Genomic DNA, 15,565 nt, shown 5'->3' on the forward strand with positions numbered 1-15,565 from the left:
GAGGATATACCCAGCGGGATTCATTTTTAAATGGTGATTCTAGTGTTATGTGTAAACATCACACACAGCCTCCCCCTCTAGCAGGGGGCTCTTGTAAAGGTAGGGATGCATGATAAAAAAAAGATGCAGGGAGATCCTGGTTCGATCCCAGGCTGTGCCGCAGCCGGCAGCGACCGGAAGACCCACGAGGTGGCGTACAATTGGCCCAGTGTCGTCCGGGTTAGGGGAGGGTTTGGCCAGCCGTGATGTCATCGCGCTATAGCGGCTCCTGTGGTGGGCCGGGTGCATGCACGCTGACACGGTCGTCAGGTGTACAGTGTTTCATTCGACACATTGATGCGGCTGGCCTCGAAGTCAAATCAAGAAGCAGTGCAGCTTGGCGAGGTTGTGTTTCCGAGGATGAACTGCTCTCTACCTTCTCCTCTCCCGAGTCCGTATGGGAGTTGTAGCGATGGAACAAGACTGTAACTATCAATTGCATATAAACAAATAGAACAGAGTACATACCAATATCTAAACGAGGGGATAACATTTTCATTCTGGGCTTGCTTTTTGTCACTTCAGAGCATCCATAGTGCACACTTGGAATTAATTTGACAGCAATCTCTGCAGCCTCTCTATTTTGGTACGGATTTCAATTTGACTTAGCTTTTTTGATTGCATAAAGCATGCGCTTAAAGAGAATGACAGTGTATGGCGTTACGTTATGTGGTTTATCTAACAGCACTGAGGCTGCAGTCATGACAAAATGGTTCATGGTTTATCACTACCTCGTTCATAGTAAATAGATCTTCTGAGGGCTTGAACAGCAACAGCGTGTCTTACCATTAACAATCTGAAATTAAATAATACGAGTTACTGAAGTTAATTGAATATTTAAACTTAAGGATAAAACAATGTTAAAACTATTCATTTTATTGCATTTAATTACACTCCAATTCATATATAAATTAAAAGGCAATTAACTAAGACCCTGCAGTTTGTGGAACTAACTGCTGAAATGTCAACCAGCTAACCTCTTCCACTAGATATTCAAAACAACAGCTCTGACATCACTAGCCTGCCGTGGCCAGTTGCTGTAATTTTCATAGACAGCTTTGTTGGCCTTGGACAAAGTAGGTGGAGCAAACTGCTGTGAAATGTTTCTTTATCTCATCACAGGTGCCTTTTGATTGGTGTAATGGGGAGGCCGGTGGCTGTGCAACCTGGTGTCAGAGCATTTCGTATTATTCTATACGCAAATCGAGACACTCCATTTAGTATATGTTACTTTTCGTATGGTATGTATTCATTTGTGGATGTCCAGCACCCATTTTGTATGATATGTTACGAATTACAATTCGTATTATATGTTACAAATTTAAAAAACGTACAATATGTTACGAGTTTTTACGAGAATCATGCATCTAGCTAGGTGGCTAACATTAGCTAGGCTAGGGATTAGGGGTTAAGATTAGGGTTAAATTTAGGAGTTAGGTTAAAGGGTTTAGGTTAGGGTTATGGGAAGGGTTAGCTAAAAGGGCGTACCATCGCAAATATGTGATTGGAACAGTAGCAACAGAAAATATGATGCAACAAATGCGTCTAATCAGCATTGTTGTCTGAAAATAATCTAAATAATGTTTGGTACTGATGGGAAATAAAGGTCTTCACAACTTTATTCCTCAATTTCATTTTTATTGTAAAAGATAAATGTGAACTTCATCATCCAAACATCCACAGCCAAACTCATTCCATAAATCAGTCTAAGAACGCCATTCACTATAAAATGCAAATAAACAAAGTCAAAGTTAAAGATGGCAGCTCCCATTGCATGAAAAATACTAACTTAGTTTGGCCACTTTTCAGCATATTACAAATCTTCGATGTACTTGTTACAGTGAATACAAGAACCGAAGCAAATGACTTGACAAGTTGTTTACAGTTTTTGACAAATCACAAAGCAAATAAAATGTTATCGCCTCACAGATCATCACCCCAAATACAAGCCTACTGCCCAGTCTAACTGTAGTGCGGAAGCTTTTGTCAGATATGGATGAAACCACTTTAGGGGGGTTGGTGGCAGGGTTAATTTAATTAGTGGGGGGCAAATATTACTATGGTGGGGGATTTATCAATATATGGGGGGCAAGCAAAGGAGACGTTTATAAGCTAAATAAAATAAAAAATATATTCAAATAAAACCCCAGGAAGGGGGGGGGTCTGATCTAGTAACCCTGACATACCATAGTTACAATCTGTTGCCGTGTTTAAAACAACTGGGAACTCGGAGCTGGGAACTCGGAAGTCTCAGACTTCTGACTTTAGTGTGTTCAAAACAACTCGGAACTGGTTAGCTGGGATCTTGGAAATCTCAGACTCCTGACTTTAGTGCATTCAAGACAACTGGGAACTCTGAAAAAACATATTTTTGAACTGTCATCCAACTCGGAACTCCAACTTGGGAACTCGGGCCTCTTTCTAGAGCTCCGACTATCCGACCTGAAGATCACTGACATCATGATTTGACCATGTGTTTTTCCGAGTTCCCAGTTGCCTTCAAAGCACCATAAAACCTTTAAAAAGTATTTTACACACATCATATGTGTCCATTACAATCTACGTGTCACGTTCTGACCTTAGTTCTTTTATTATGTCTTTGTTTTAGTATGGTCAGGGCGTGAGTTGGGTGGGTTGTCTATGCTCCGTTTTCTATGTTGTGTTTGCGTTTGGCCTGGTATGGTTCTCAATCAGAAGCAGGTGTCGTTAGTTGTCTCTGATTGAGAATCATACTTAAGTAGCCTTTTCCCACTTGTGTTTCGTGGGTGTTTATTTTCTGTGTCTGTGTGTTCCACACGGAACTGTTTCGGTTAGGTATTTCACGTGTAGTCTATTGTTTTGTTCAGTGGTCATGATTCTTATGAAATATTATGGACACTTACCACGCTGCACATTGGTCCTCCGATCCTTCCTACTACTCCTCCTCGTCAGAGGAAGACAACCGTTACACTACGCAAGAATTTGAATTCATAATGTGCCACCAGCACTTGAAAAACGCGAATAAAGCAGAAAATGCATGATGCGTCATACATACATTCAGTGCGCTACAGTAGAAATGACATGATTTACGCACACATGTCCAAAGTTATTATTTGTAAGGAAAACAACAATGAAGGTAATGCGGGTGTGTGGTGGTTCATTTCTTTACCATCAAATGAGGAGAGACAAACTTATCACACAAGTCAGAGTTATACTTAAACTAAATATTTAATAGTGAGAGCTTTGCAATAGCGATGGCTGGTCAACGAATCACCTTCTCTGATGATCCGTTGAGAGCGCCAACACAAAGGCTACTGAGATCTTTTATAGCAAAGATCCACCCCATAGTCTACATAACAAACCACAGATGTTTGGAACGGGTCACAAGGTGAGACTTTTTAAATGAGAAAGGAATATCCCGTAGCCAGATAGCATTCGCTATATATTATCGTTCAGTTTGGCCCCTAAGACGAGGTTCTGATCTCTTTCCTGGTACTTCATAGCACAAAAACACCAACTTGACCAATGACATAAATCAATTGTCAACTCCAGATACTCCCATCTCAAGTAAAACCCCTTATTGACCACACTCCTGGACAAGCTCACTGAGGGGAGTGAGCCTCTAGGTCATACACTATTCCAGGTTAAGTGCAACATCAGAGATGACATACAATGGTTCCAGACACTACCACACCCATCCCCCAATGCCAAAGGAGGGAGTGACTGGCGCATAGACATTGTGGAGACAAGTAATTGGTTCCCCATTAATCACGCCATCCCTTCACATGGTTTAGAATAGGTAAAGACACATTCACATACAGTGAGGGGAAAAAGTATTTGATCCCCTGCTGATTTTGTACGTTTGCCCACTGACAAAGAAATTATCCGTCTATAATTTTAATGGTAGGTTCATTTGAACAGTGAGAGACAGAATAACAACAGAAAAATCCAGAAAAACGCATGTTAAAAATGTTATAAATTGATTTGCATTTTAATGAGGGAAATAAGTATTTGACCCCCTCTCACTCAGAAAGATTTCTGGCTCCCAGGTGTCTTTTATACAGGTAACGAGCTGAGATTAGGAGCACACTCTTAAAGGGAGTGCTCCTAATCTCAGTTTGTTACCTGTAGAAAAGACACCTGTCCACAGAAGCAATCAATCAATCAGATTCCAAACTCTCCACCATCGCCAAGACCAAAGAGCTCTCCAAGGATGTCAGGGACAAGATTGTAGACCTACACAAGGCTGGAATGGGCTACAAGACCATCGCCAAGCAGCTTGGTGAGAAGGTGACAACAGTTGGTGTGATTATTCGCAAATGGCAGAAACACAAAAGAGCTGTCAATCTCCCTCGGCCTGGGGCTCCGTGCAAGATCTCACCTTGTGGAGTTGCAATGATCATGAGAACGGTGAGGAATCAGCCCAGAACTACACGGGAGGATCTTGTCAATGATCTCAAGGCAGCTGGGACCATAGTCACCAAGAAAACAATTGGTAACACACTATGTCATGAAGGACTGAAATCCTGCAGCGCCCGCAAGGTCTCCCTGCTCAAGAAAGCACATATACATGCCCGTCTGAAGTTTGCCAATGAACATCTGAATGATTCAGAGGACAACTGGGTGAAAGTGCTGTGGTCAGATGAGACCAAAATGGAGCTCTTTGGCATCAACTCAACTTGCCGTGTTTGGAGGAGGAGGAATGCTGCCTATGACCCCAAGAGCACCATCCCCACCGTCAAACATGGAGGTTGAAACATTATGCTTTGGGGTTGTTTTTCTGCTAAGGGGACAGGACAACTTCACCGCATCAAAGGGACGATGGACAGGGCCATGTACCGTCAAATCTTGGGTGAGAACCTCCTTCCCTCAGACAGGGCATTGAAAATGGGTCGTGGATCGGTATTCCAGCATGACAATGACCCAAAACACACGGCCAAGGCAACAAAGGAGTGGCTCAAGAAGAAGCACATTAATTAAGGTCCTGGAGTTGCCTAGCCAGTCTCCAGACCTTAATCCCATTGAAAATCTGTGGAGGGAGCTGAAAGTTCGAGTTGCCAAACATCAGCCCCGAAACCTTAATGACTTGGAGAAGATCTGCAAAGAGGAGTGGGACAAAATCCCTCCTGAGATGTGTGCAAACCTGGTGGCCAACAACAAGAAACGTCTGACCTCTGTGATTGCCAACAAGGGTTTTGCCACCAAGTACTAAGTCATGTTTTGCAGAGGGGTCAAATACTTTTTTCCCTCACTGTATGAAGACAATGTTCCCTCCTGTCCTCTTCCCTTTCTAATATTCTGCATAGCACCAGGGACATGTGAAAGACAAGCCTGATCTCTCCCCTCTCTGGGCCCCAGTTGACTGAGCCCCAGGTGACTGAGCCCCAGTTGAGGGAAGAAGTGCAACTGCCAATACCAGAGTCCGAAAGGGATACATTCTAATAACAAGAATATCACATAAGTATACTATGCAGATAAGACATCTTAATGATCTATGTTACACAGCTAACTCTGATTCTTCCGCCACAGGTGCCAGACAGAAACTTTGTCAGGTGGAAAAAGTTTGTGTTACGGGAATGGTTAGTTAAAAGGGTTCTGACTAGAGATGCAAAAATGTCTGCATACTTGATCTGGGGAAGTGCTTGGGATCTCGTGTTTGTCCAGTTGAGTAAAGCCTCAAACATAAATTGTCTGCAACAGTGAAATGGGCAACTTCTTATGCGAATTAATGAGGAGGCGGAACATACCTCAATTCAAACTGTTGTTAGAAAATAATTAGAAATTGAGAAGTTGAAACATAGCCTTTAGAAAATTAACAGGCAGCGTGCCTTGGTTTCAGGGTAGCGCGGGTTAACTGTCCATGTTGCGTAACAATCACATTCTGACATCACACACATAAAAAAAACTCACGCTGGGGCGGCCATTAATGATATTTGGAACTCACATGTGAAAAGGTTAAGTAACCATCATTCTTATGTAACCATACCAAACGTAGCATATCATACTAATTTCACTGTCTCTGATTGACTTTTATCCATGTAATGTCTAGTCTATGAGACCAGGCTGGGATGTGACAAAGGCCCAGTTCTGTTGATTTCTGTAATGGGGAGGCCTTTGGCTGTGACAAAGGCCCAGTTTTGTTGATTTTCCATAACAGAAGAGATGCATTAATTGGTAGTGCTTCTGCTTGGTGAAATCAATGATATGCAAACAGTCCACCGCAGCAATGGCATGCTGTACAGGAATGTGGTAAATGTTGTGATTGAGGAATCTGCCAAAGTATTAGATGACCAAATCGTGTGCACTGTTATGTCGTGTTAGGATGACTAATGGAAAATACTAGGAAAATACTGGTTTAACAGGCGTTCCATTTTTGCAAAACATTCTAACATTAGAATCCACTTATATATATACTGTAGTTGACATATTGACCATCAATGATAATTCATCACTCCAGAGAACGCGTTTCCACCACTCCAGAGAACGCGTTTCCACCACTCCAGAGTCCAACAGCGGCAATCTTTTCACCACTCCAGCCGACGCTTGGCATTGCGCATGGGGATCTTAGGTTTGCATGCGGCTGCTCGGCCATGGAAACCTATTTCATAACGAACAGTTCTTGTGCTGACGTTACTTCTAGAGACAGTTTGGAACTCGGTAGTGAGTGTTGCAACCGAGGATAGATGATTTTTACACGCTACGTACTTCAACACTCGGCGGTCCCGTTATGTGAGCTTGTGTGACCTGCCATTTTGCAGCTGAGCCGTTGTGGCTCCTAGACGTTTCCACTTCAAATAACAGCACTTACAGTTGACCGGGGCAGCTCTAGCATGGCCTGCTATGACGTTGAAAGTTAATGAGCTCTCCAGTAAGGCCATTCTACTGCCAATGTTTGTCTATGGAGATTGTGTGGCTCTGTACTCGGTTTTATACACCTGTCAGCAATGGGTGTGGCTGAAATATCCAAAACCACAAATTTTAAGGGGTGTCCACATACATTTGAAACTATGTGCATATGTGTGTGTATATATTACGGTGCCTTTGGAAAGTATTCAGACCCCTTGACTTTTTCCCCATTTTGTTACGTTACAGCATAATTATAAAATGGATAAAAATATATAAAAATCCTCAGCAATCTACACACAATACTCCACAGTGACAAAGCGAAACAGGTTTTAGACATTTTAGTGAATTTATTACAAATAAAAAAACAGAATACCTTATTTACATAACTATTCAGCCCCTTTGCTATGATACTTGAAATTGAGCTCAGGTGCATCCTGTTTCCATTGATCCTCCTTGAGATGTTTTGACAACTTCAATGGAGTCCATCTGGGGTAAATTCAATTGATTGGACATGATTTGAAAAGTCCCACGCCTGTCTATATAAGGTCCCACAGTTAACAGTGAATGTCAGAGCAAAAACCAAGCCATGAGGTGGAAGGAATTGTCCGTAGAGCTGAGACAGGATTTTGTCGTGGCACAGATCTGGGGAAGGGTACCAAAACATTTCTGTAGCATTGAAGGTCCCCAAGAACACAGTGGCCTCCATCATTCTTAAATGGAAGAAGTTTGGAACCACCAATACTCTTCCTAGAGCCGGCTGGCAGCCAAAACTGAGCAATCAGGGGAGAAGGGCCTTAGTCAGGGAGGTGATGGTCACTCTGACAGAGCTCTAGATTTCCTCTGTGGAGATGGGAGAACCTTCCAGAAGTGCAACCATCTTTGCAACACTCCACCAATCAGGCCTTTGTGGTAGAGTGGCCAGACAGATGCCACTCCTCAGTAAAAGGCATATGACAGCCCACACAGAGTTTTCCAAAAGGGACCTAAAGCCTCTCAGACCATAAGAAACAAGATTCTCTGGTCTGATGAAACCAAGTTTGAACTCTTTAGCCTGAATGCCAAGTGTCACTTATGGAGGAAACCTGGCACCATCCATAAGATGAAGCATGGTGGTGGCAGCATCATGCTGGGGGGATGTTTTTCAGCGGCAGGGACTGGGAAACGAGTCAGCATCGAGGCAAAGATGAACGGAGAAAAGTATAGAGAGATCCTTGATGAAAACCTGCTCGGGAGCTGTCAGGACCTCAGACTGGGGCGAAGGTTCCCCTTCCAATAGGACAACGACCCTAAGCACACAGCCAAGACAACGCAGGAGTGGCTTCAGGTCAAGTCTCTGAATGTCCTTGAGTGGCCCAGCCAAAGCCCGGACTTGAACCCGATCGAACATCTCTGGAGAGACATGAAAGTAGCTGTGCAGCAACGCTCCCCATGCAACCTGACAGAGCTTGAGAGGATCTGCAGAGAAGAATGGGAGAAACTCCCCAAATACAGGTGTGCCAGGCTAGTATTATCATAGAACCACAGTCAAAAGTTTGGACACACCTACTCATTTCAGGGTTTCTCTTTATTTTTAAAATGTTTGACATTGTAGAATAATAGTGAAGACATCAAAACTATGAAATAACACATGAAATAGCACTATTGGTTAGAGCCTGTAAGTAAGCATTTCACTGTAAGGTGACCTGTTGTAGTAAGCATTTCACTGTAAGGTGACCTGTTGTAGTAAGCATTTCACTGTAAGGTGACCTGTTGTAGTAAGCATTTCACTGTAAGGTGACCTGTTGTATTCAGCATTTCACTGTAAGGTGACCTGTTGTATTCGGCATTTCACTGTAAGGTGACCTGTTGTATTCGGCATTTCACTGTAAGGTGACCTGTTGTATTCGGCATTTCACTGTAAGGTGACCTGTTGTATTCGGCATTTCACTGTAAGGTGACCTGTTGTATTCGGCATTTCACTGTAAGGTGACCTGTTGTATTCGGCATTTCACTGTAAGGTGACCTGTTGTATTCGGCATTTCACTGTAAGGTGACCTGTTGTATTCGGCATTTCACTATAAGGTGACCTGTTGTATTCGGCATTTCACTGTAAGGTGACCTGTTGTATTCAGCATTTCACTGTAAGGTGACCTGTTGTATTCAGCATTTCACTGTAAGGTGACCTGTTGTATTCAGCATTTCACTATAAGGTGACCTGTTGTATTCAGCATTTCACTATAAGGTGACCTGTTGTATTCAGCATTTCACTATAAGGTGACCTGTTGTATTCGGCGCACGTGACAAATAAACTTTGATATGATTTGTAGTCCAAAAAAAGTGTTAAACAAATCAAAACATATTGTATATTTGAGATTCTTCAAAGTAGTCACCCTTCACCTTGATGACAGCTTTGCACACTCTTGGCATTCTCTCAACCAGCTTCATGAGGTAGTCACCTGGAATGGATTTCAACAAAGTACTGTGCAAAGGGTCTGAATACTTATGTAATTTGGATATTTCAGTTTTACATATCTAAAAACCTTTTTTTTCTTTTATATTTTTCTGAATAAGGCTGTTACAAAATGTGGGAAAGGGGCAGGGGTCTGTATACTTTCCAAATGCACTGACCCAGCAGCAGGATGTTCCCAGGCTTGATGTCGCGGTGGACCAGACCGTGCTCGTGGATGAACTCCAGGGCACTGGTGATCTGAAGGACACAGCGCTTCACAGCACACTCTGGGATACCTACCTGGGAGCAGAGGAGTGGTGTGTTGTTTGTGTTAATAACATAAAGCCTACACTACCCATAATGCAATGCGCACCCACACAGTGGTTATGGATAGTGTGCCTTGCAACATGGCTACACCATTTGTTCTGGGGTCATTGTACCTGTCTAACATGTGAATTAGAAGACTGTACAGTCCATATGGACATTTTTTGACAACACATTGAGCTTTATGTATACTTAAAGGAATAACATTGATAACATGCTCATTTTAATTGTTTTCTTAAACACTTTATAGGTCACAGATTTACTACATCTAACTGAAACAATGAGTTAAGTTTACTCCTTTACTTTCCCTCCCAATAACAAGCTCCTGGGCAAAGCCATAGCGCTCATTGGATTGGAAGGCGATTCTGAAGAGACCCACAATGCAGGACTGGCAGGACAGGTGCAAGGAGATGCAATACTCCCGTAGGAATCCCCGGAGCTTGGTGGAGGCCATCGGTGTTCCTGCAAATCATCCACAGTTTCTATTTACATTTTCAGAACAACTTTCCAAATGTGACCACTGACCATATGAGGTTTTTGACCAGAAAACACTGTTAGAAGACAGAATACATTGTATTTGTGTCTATAAAGGTTTATCAGGACAGTTTGTATTTTGTGTAACAACTTGGCAAAATGTTATGACCATAGGCAATGTTTTGACCACTGTAGACAACTGTAGAAAACACTGTAGATATAGCAGACGGTATAAATTATATTAGCAGATTTTTTTTGCCAGAATTGGCAGTAGTCTACACTAGGAAGCCAATTCTAAGGATACTTTCAACCACTTTCAAGTTACTTGAAAAAAATTAATCTTTCATTGTGTCATTGAACCAAAGAAAAGCTAATAGTATTTCAACCTATTAAACTATGAGTAGGCTACTTACGTAACCCTGCAGCGATGGGTGACCAGCAGCACCTTCCCATACTCCCCCCAGCCAATTTCCTTGATGATGTTGAAGTGCTCTTTAATCTCTAGGTGGCTCAGGCTCTGCGCCGTCAGCTCCATCAGCTCATCAAGGCCCAGCTCAATCAACTCTCTCTTTCTGTCTCTCAAATCTGACAATCAGAGAGCCATGGGTTAATGATTGCTATGGTCCAATCAATGCCTCTGTACAATTCACAACAAACTACTAATGATGTAAACACACTACAGATGTAGGATTCTAATTTGAGCTGGTTTGCTTCAGCAGGAAAATAATACTGCAGTAACAGGAAATGTAAATTATTATATTCTAATTAATGGATGTTTTTGTAGGGGTTGATACCTCTTTTCGTAAGGGAAAATCATGTCTGAAATTTCTAATTGGAAATGACAAACTTTAGAAGCCTTTTTAAACCTCAAATACACTTCAAATTTGACATTTCCTGCATTGCAGGAAAGTTCTCCTGCATCAGGGTGATAAGATTCTACATCTGTAGATATTCCCAGTTTATACCAAGACAACAGAGCTCAATTTTGAGGTTATTTATTTTTTACAAATGTATTTATCAAGCCAATCCTAATAATTGATTGACAGTTAATAGGGGGTGAACCACAATGAGAATCTCTAGAAAAGTGAGGAATCCATAGTCAGTCTTACTACTGTAACTGTATGTCCCTCTACCTCTGTGACACCTTTCAGCTGAGCGGAACTGACCACCCAGTCTCTGTACAACGCGCACTCATGCACACTAATACAAAACCTACCACTTTACAGTATCACATGGTGTGAAGAACAATTTATAGGATTAGATTAAATTAGAGGTCAACCGATTATGATTTTTCAACGCTGATACCCATACCGATTATTGGAGGACCATAAAGGCCGATACCGATTAATCGGACAGTTTTTATTTATTTATTTGTAATAATGACAATTACAACAATACTGAATGAACACTTATTTTAACGTAATATAATACATCAATAAAATCAATTTAGCCTCAAGTAAATAATGAAACATGTTCAATTTGGTTTAAATAATGCAAAAACAAAGTGTTGGAGAATAAAGTAAAAGTGCAATATGTTCCATGTAAAATATGTGCCATGTCAGAAAGCTAACGTTTCAGTTCCTTGCTTAGAACATGAGAACATATGAAAGCTGGTGGTTCCTTTTAACATGAGTCTTCAATATTCCCAGGTAAGAAGTTTTAGGTTGTAGTTATTATAGGAATTACGGGACTATTTCCCTCCATACCATTTGTATTTCATTAACCTTTGACTATTGGATGTTCTTATAGGCACTTTACTATTGCCAGGGTAACAGTATAGCTTCCGTCCCTCTCCTCGCTCCTCCCTGGGCTCGAACCAGCAACACGACAATTAGCGCGCGCTAACTAGCTAGCCATTTCACTTTGGTTACACGAGCCTCATTTCGGGAGTTGATAGGCTTGAAGTCATAAACAGCGCAATGCTTGACGCACAACGACGAGCTGCTGGCAAAACGCACGAAAGTGCTGTTTGAATGAATGTTTACACGCCTGCTTCTGCTTACCACCGCTCAGTCAGATACTTGTATGCTCAGTCAGATTGTATGCAACGCAGGACACGCTAGATAATATCTAGTAATAATCATCAACCATGTGTAGTTAACTAGTGATTACGATTGATTGTTTTTTATGAGATAAGTTTAATGCTAGCCAGCAACTTAGCTTGGTTTACTGCATTCGCATAACAGGCAGCCTCCTTGTGGAGTGCAACGAGAGAGAGGCAGGTCGTTATTGCGATGGACTAGTTAAGGTTGCAAAATTGGATCACCCGAGCTGACAAGTTGAAAATCTGTCGTTCTGCCCCTGAACAAGGCAGTTAACCCACCGTTCCTAGGCCGTCATTGAAAATAAGAATGTGTTCTTAACTGACTTGCCTAGTTAAATAAAGATGAAATAAAGGTGTAAAAAAAACTTGAAATCGGCCCTAATTAATCGGCCATTCCGATTAATCGGTCGACCTCTAGATGAAATGTTATGTAGACTTGTTGCAGGTGTTCAGAATTATCAGTGGAATATTTTTAATGACAGGGTGGATTACTTGGATTCCTCCGAATATGTATTTCTGTATGGCCTGGTTATTTTATACGTGACAGCCTAAATACTTCTCAAAGATTTGTATGTTTTGTGAAGGCTGAGGTAAAATAAATGAGCAAATAATCCCACTGACTGCTGAAAACTCAGCAACAGTGGTTCATAACAAACCTAATCAGGAAATTATTATCCCCATCGTACGGTACTGTGTGGTGAAAGAACATGTCGTTGTAATTGTAGCAGTATACTGTAAATGCCTAATTAAAATGTAGACAATAAAGATACATTCAATTAATTCAACAACAATTTATTACAATTGCCTATGTAAATCATGTAAACTATGACAGTACAAATATCCAATTCTGTTGGACTTAAAATGAGTTACCCCAAAAGTTACCCCATTTTGAATTATTGTATAATAAAATGTTCTGAAACGGATGCATACTGTATGTAGAGTTTATTTCACAATTGTCAATAAAAATGTTTGAAAAAAATGGTGCTCCTACAAAATCAGTTCCAATGTTATTCATTTAGGTTATGTCATAGATTTAATTTAATGTTTGAACAAAAAATAAATAACATTAGAACTGATTTTGTAGGAACACTATTTTTTATATTTATTTCCAATCTTTAAAGTATTTAACAAAAGGAAGCAATCACAATTGATCGTTTTTCACAGTCAATATTGAAAAGTTCTACTTAGAAATTTAGACTACTTTTAGTGTTTCTGTCATCATATCATGCATTATCATAAAAAAATATCCTGTTTTGCAATACCCAAGCCATGCCTGCAAGACGTATTAATGCACATTTTGTAGGCATAGATATATAATTGGTGTCTAAGTACATATAAAATCTCAATCCTATATGATATGCAGAACAAAAACTATGGTTTCACAAATCTGCTATTTTTTCATTGCATTTTGCACTACATACTCAAGCATTAAAAATGACATCAACCAAAATACTGTTTAGAAAACGGATTCATTGATGATTCATGGTTACCTGTCTTACCTTTTTAGTAGAGGATCCCATTGGCCTTGAACAACCAACATGCACACACGTTGCATCAAACACACAATCACACAAACACACAGACAGACAATCACACAAACACACAGACACACAAACACACAAACACAAACACCCATACACACAACCGGCATGTGACATGCATGTACAAATTAGTGTAGTAGCGTAGCTCAGGTTGAGTGACTGCCCCTCCGTTGTTCCCTCACCTTACTGCAGCTGTGCTGTGGATCAGAGAGCCGTGTGGCTGGCTGAGTGCCCCTCCGTCCTTCCCTCACCTTACTGCAGCTGTGCTGTGGATCAGAGAGCCGTGTGGCTGGCTGAGTGCCCCTCCGTCCTTCCCTCACCTTACTGCAGCTGTGCTGTGGAACAGAGAGCAGTGTGGCTGGCTGAGTGCCCCTCCGTAGTTCCCTCACCTTACTGCAGCGGTGCTGTGGAACAGAGAGCCGTGTGGCTGGCTGAGTGCCCCTCCGTGCTTCCCTCACCCTACTGCAGCTGTGCTGTGGATCAGAGAGCCGTGTGGCTGGCTGAGTGCCCCTCCGTTCTTCCCTCACCTTACTGCAGTGGTGCTGTGGAACAGAGAGCCGTGTGGCTGGCTGACTGGACCAGGGTGAGAGGAGGGCTACAGCTACTACAGAGACCACTTCTGAATGCCCAAACACACACACACACACACACACACACACACACACACACACACACACACGCTAAATACACACCAATATAACTCCTCAGGGGAACCAAGGGTACATGTGCTCACACCACTATAACCTCTCAATGTGCTCCATGCTCACAGGACAGTAAAAGGACACATTGGCAGGTTTAACAATACAGTCATGCTTATCTTTAGTAAAGACTTGATCACAGTGAAGAGACTATACTGTATTAGCCCTGTATCAGTCTCAGTCACACACAGTGAAGAGAGTATACTGTATTAGCCCTGTATCAGTCTCAGTCACACACAGTGAAGAGACTATACTGTATTAGCCCTGTATCAGTCTCAGTCACACACAGTGAAGAGACTATACTGTATTAGCCCTGTATCAGTCTCAGTCACACACAGTGAAGAGACTATACTGTATTAGCCCTGTATCAGTCTCAGTCACACACAGTGAAGAGACTATACTGTATTAGCCCTGTATCAGTCTCAGTCACACACAGTGAAGAGAGTATACTGTATTAGCCCTGTATCAGTCTCAGTCACACACAGTGAAGAGACTATACTGTATTAGCCCTGTATCAGTCTCAGTCACACACAGTGAAGAGACTATACTGTATTAGCCCTGTATCAGTCTCAGTCACACACAGTGAAGAGAGTATACTGTATTAGCCCTGTATCAGTCTCAGTCACACACAGTGAAGAGACTATACTGTATTAGCCCTGTATCAGTCTCAGTCACACACAGTGAAGAGACTATACTGTATTAGCCCTGTATCAGTCTCAGTCACACACAGTGAAGAGAGTATACTGTATTAGCCCTGTATCAGTCTCAGTCACACACAGTGAAGAGAGTATACTGTATTAGCCCTGTATCAGTCTCAGTCACACACAGTGAAGAGACTATACTGTATTAGCCCTGTATCAGTCTCAGTCACACACAGTGAAGAGACTATACTGTATTAGCCCTGTATCAGCACTCGCCAGTCACACACAGTGAAGAGACTATACTGTATTAGCCCTGTATCAGTCTCAGTCACACACAGTGAAGAGACTATACTGTATTAGCCCTGTATCAGTCTCAGTCACACACAGTGAAGAGAGTATACTGTATTAGCCCTGTATCAGTCTCAGTCACACACAGTGAAGAGACTATACTGTATTAGCCCTGTATCAGTCTCAGTCACACACAGTGAAGAGACTATACTGTATTAGCCCTGTATCAGTCTCAGTCACACACAGTGAAGAGACTATACTGT

General features: G+C 41.8%; 1 long non-coding RNA gene across 1 annotated transcript; it reads right to left on the minus strand.

Moving 5' to 3' along the window:
• Positions 1-9,767: 9,767 nt before the first annotated feature.
• LOC135562823 (uncharacterized) lies at positions 9,768-14,239 on the minus strand. Its single transcript, XR_010460127.1, has 3 exons — positions 13,858-14,239; positions 10,504-10,675; positions 9,768-10,078 (listed from the first exon to the last, which is right to left on the minus strand). It is a non-coding gene; the product is annotated as an uncharacterized LOC135562823 (long non-coding RNA).
• Between the last annotated feature and the right edge of the window lie 1,326 nt (positions 14,240-15,565).

Source organism: Oncorhynchus nerka, linkage group LG20 (genome assembly GCF_034236695.1).
Source record: "Oncorhynchus nerka isolate Pitt River linkage group LG20, Oner_Uvic_2.0, whole genome shotgun sequence".
Classification (NCBI taxonomy): Eukaryota; Metazoa; Chordata; class Actinopteri; order Salmoniformes; family Salmonidae; genus Oncorhynchus; species Oncorhynchus nerka.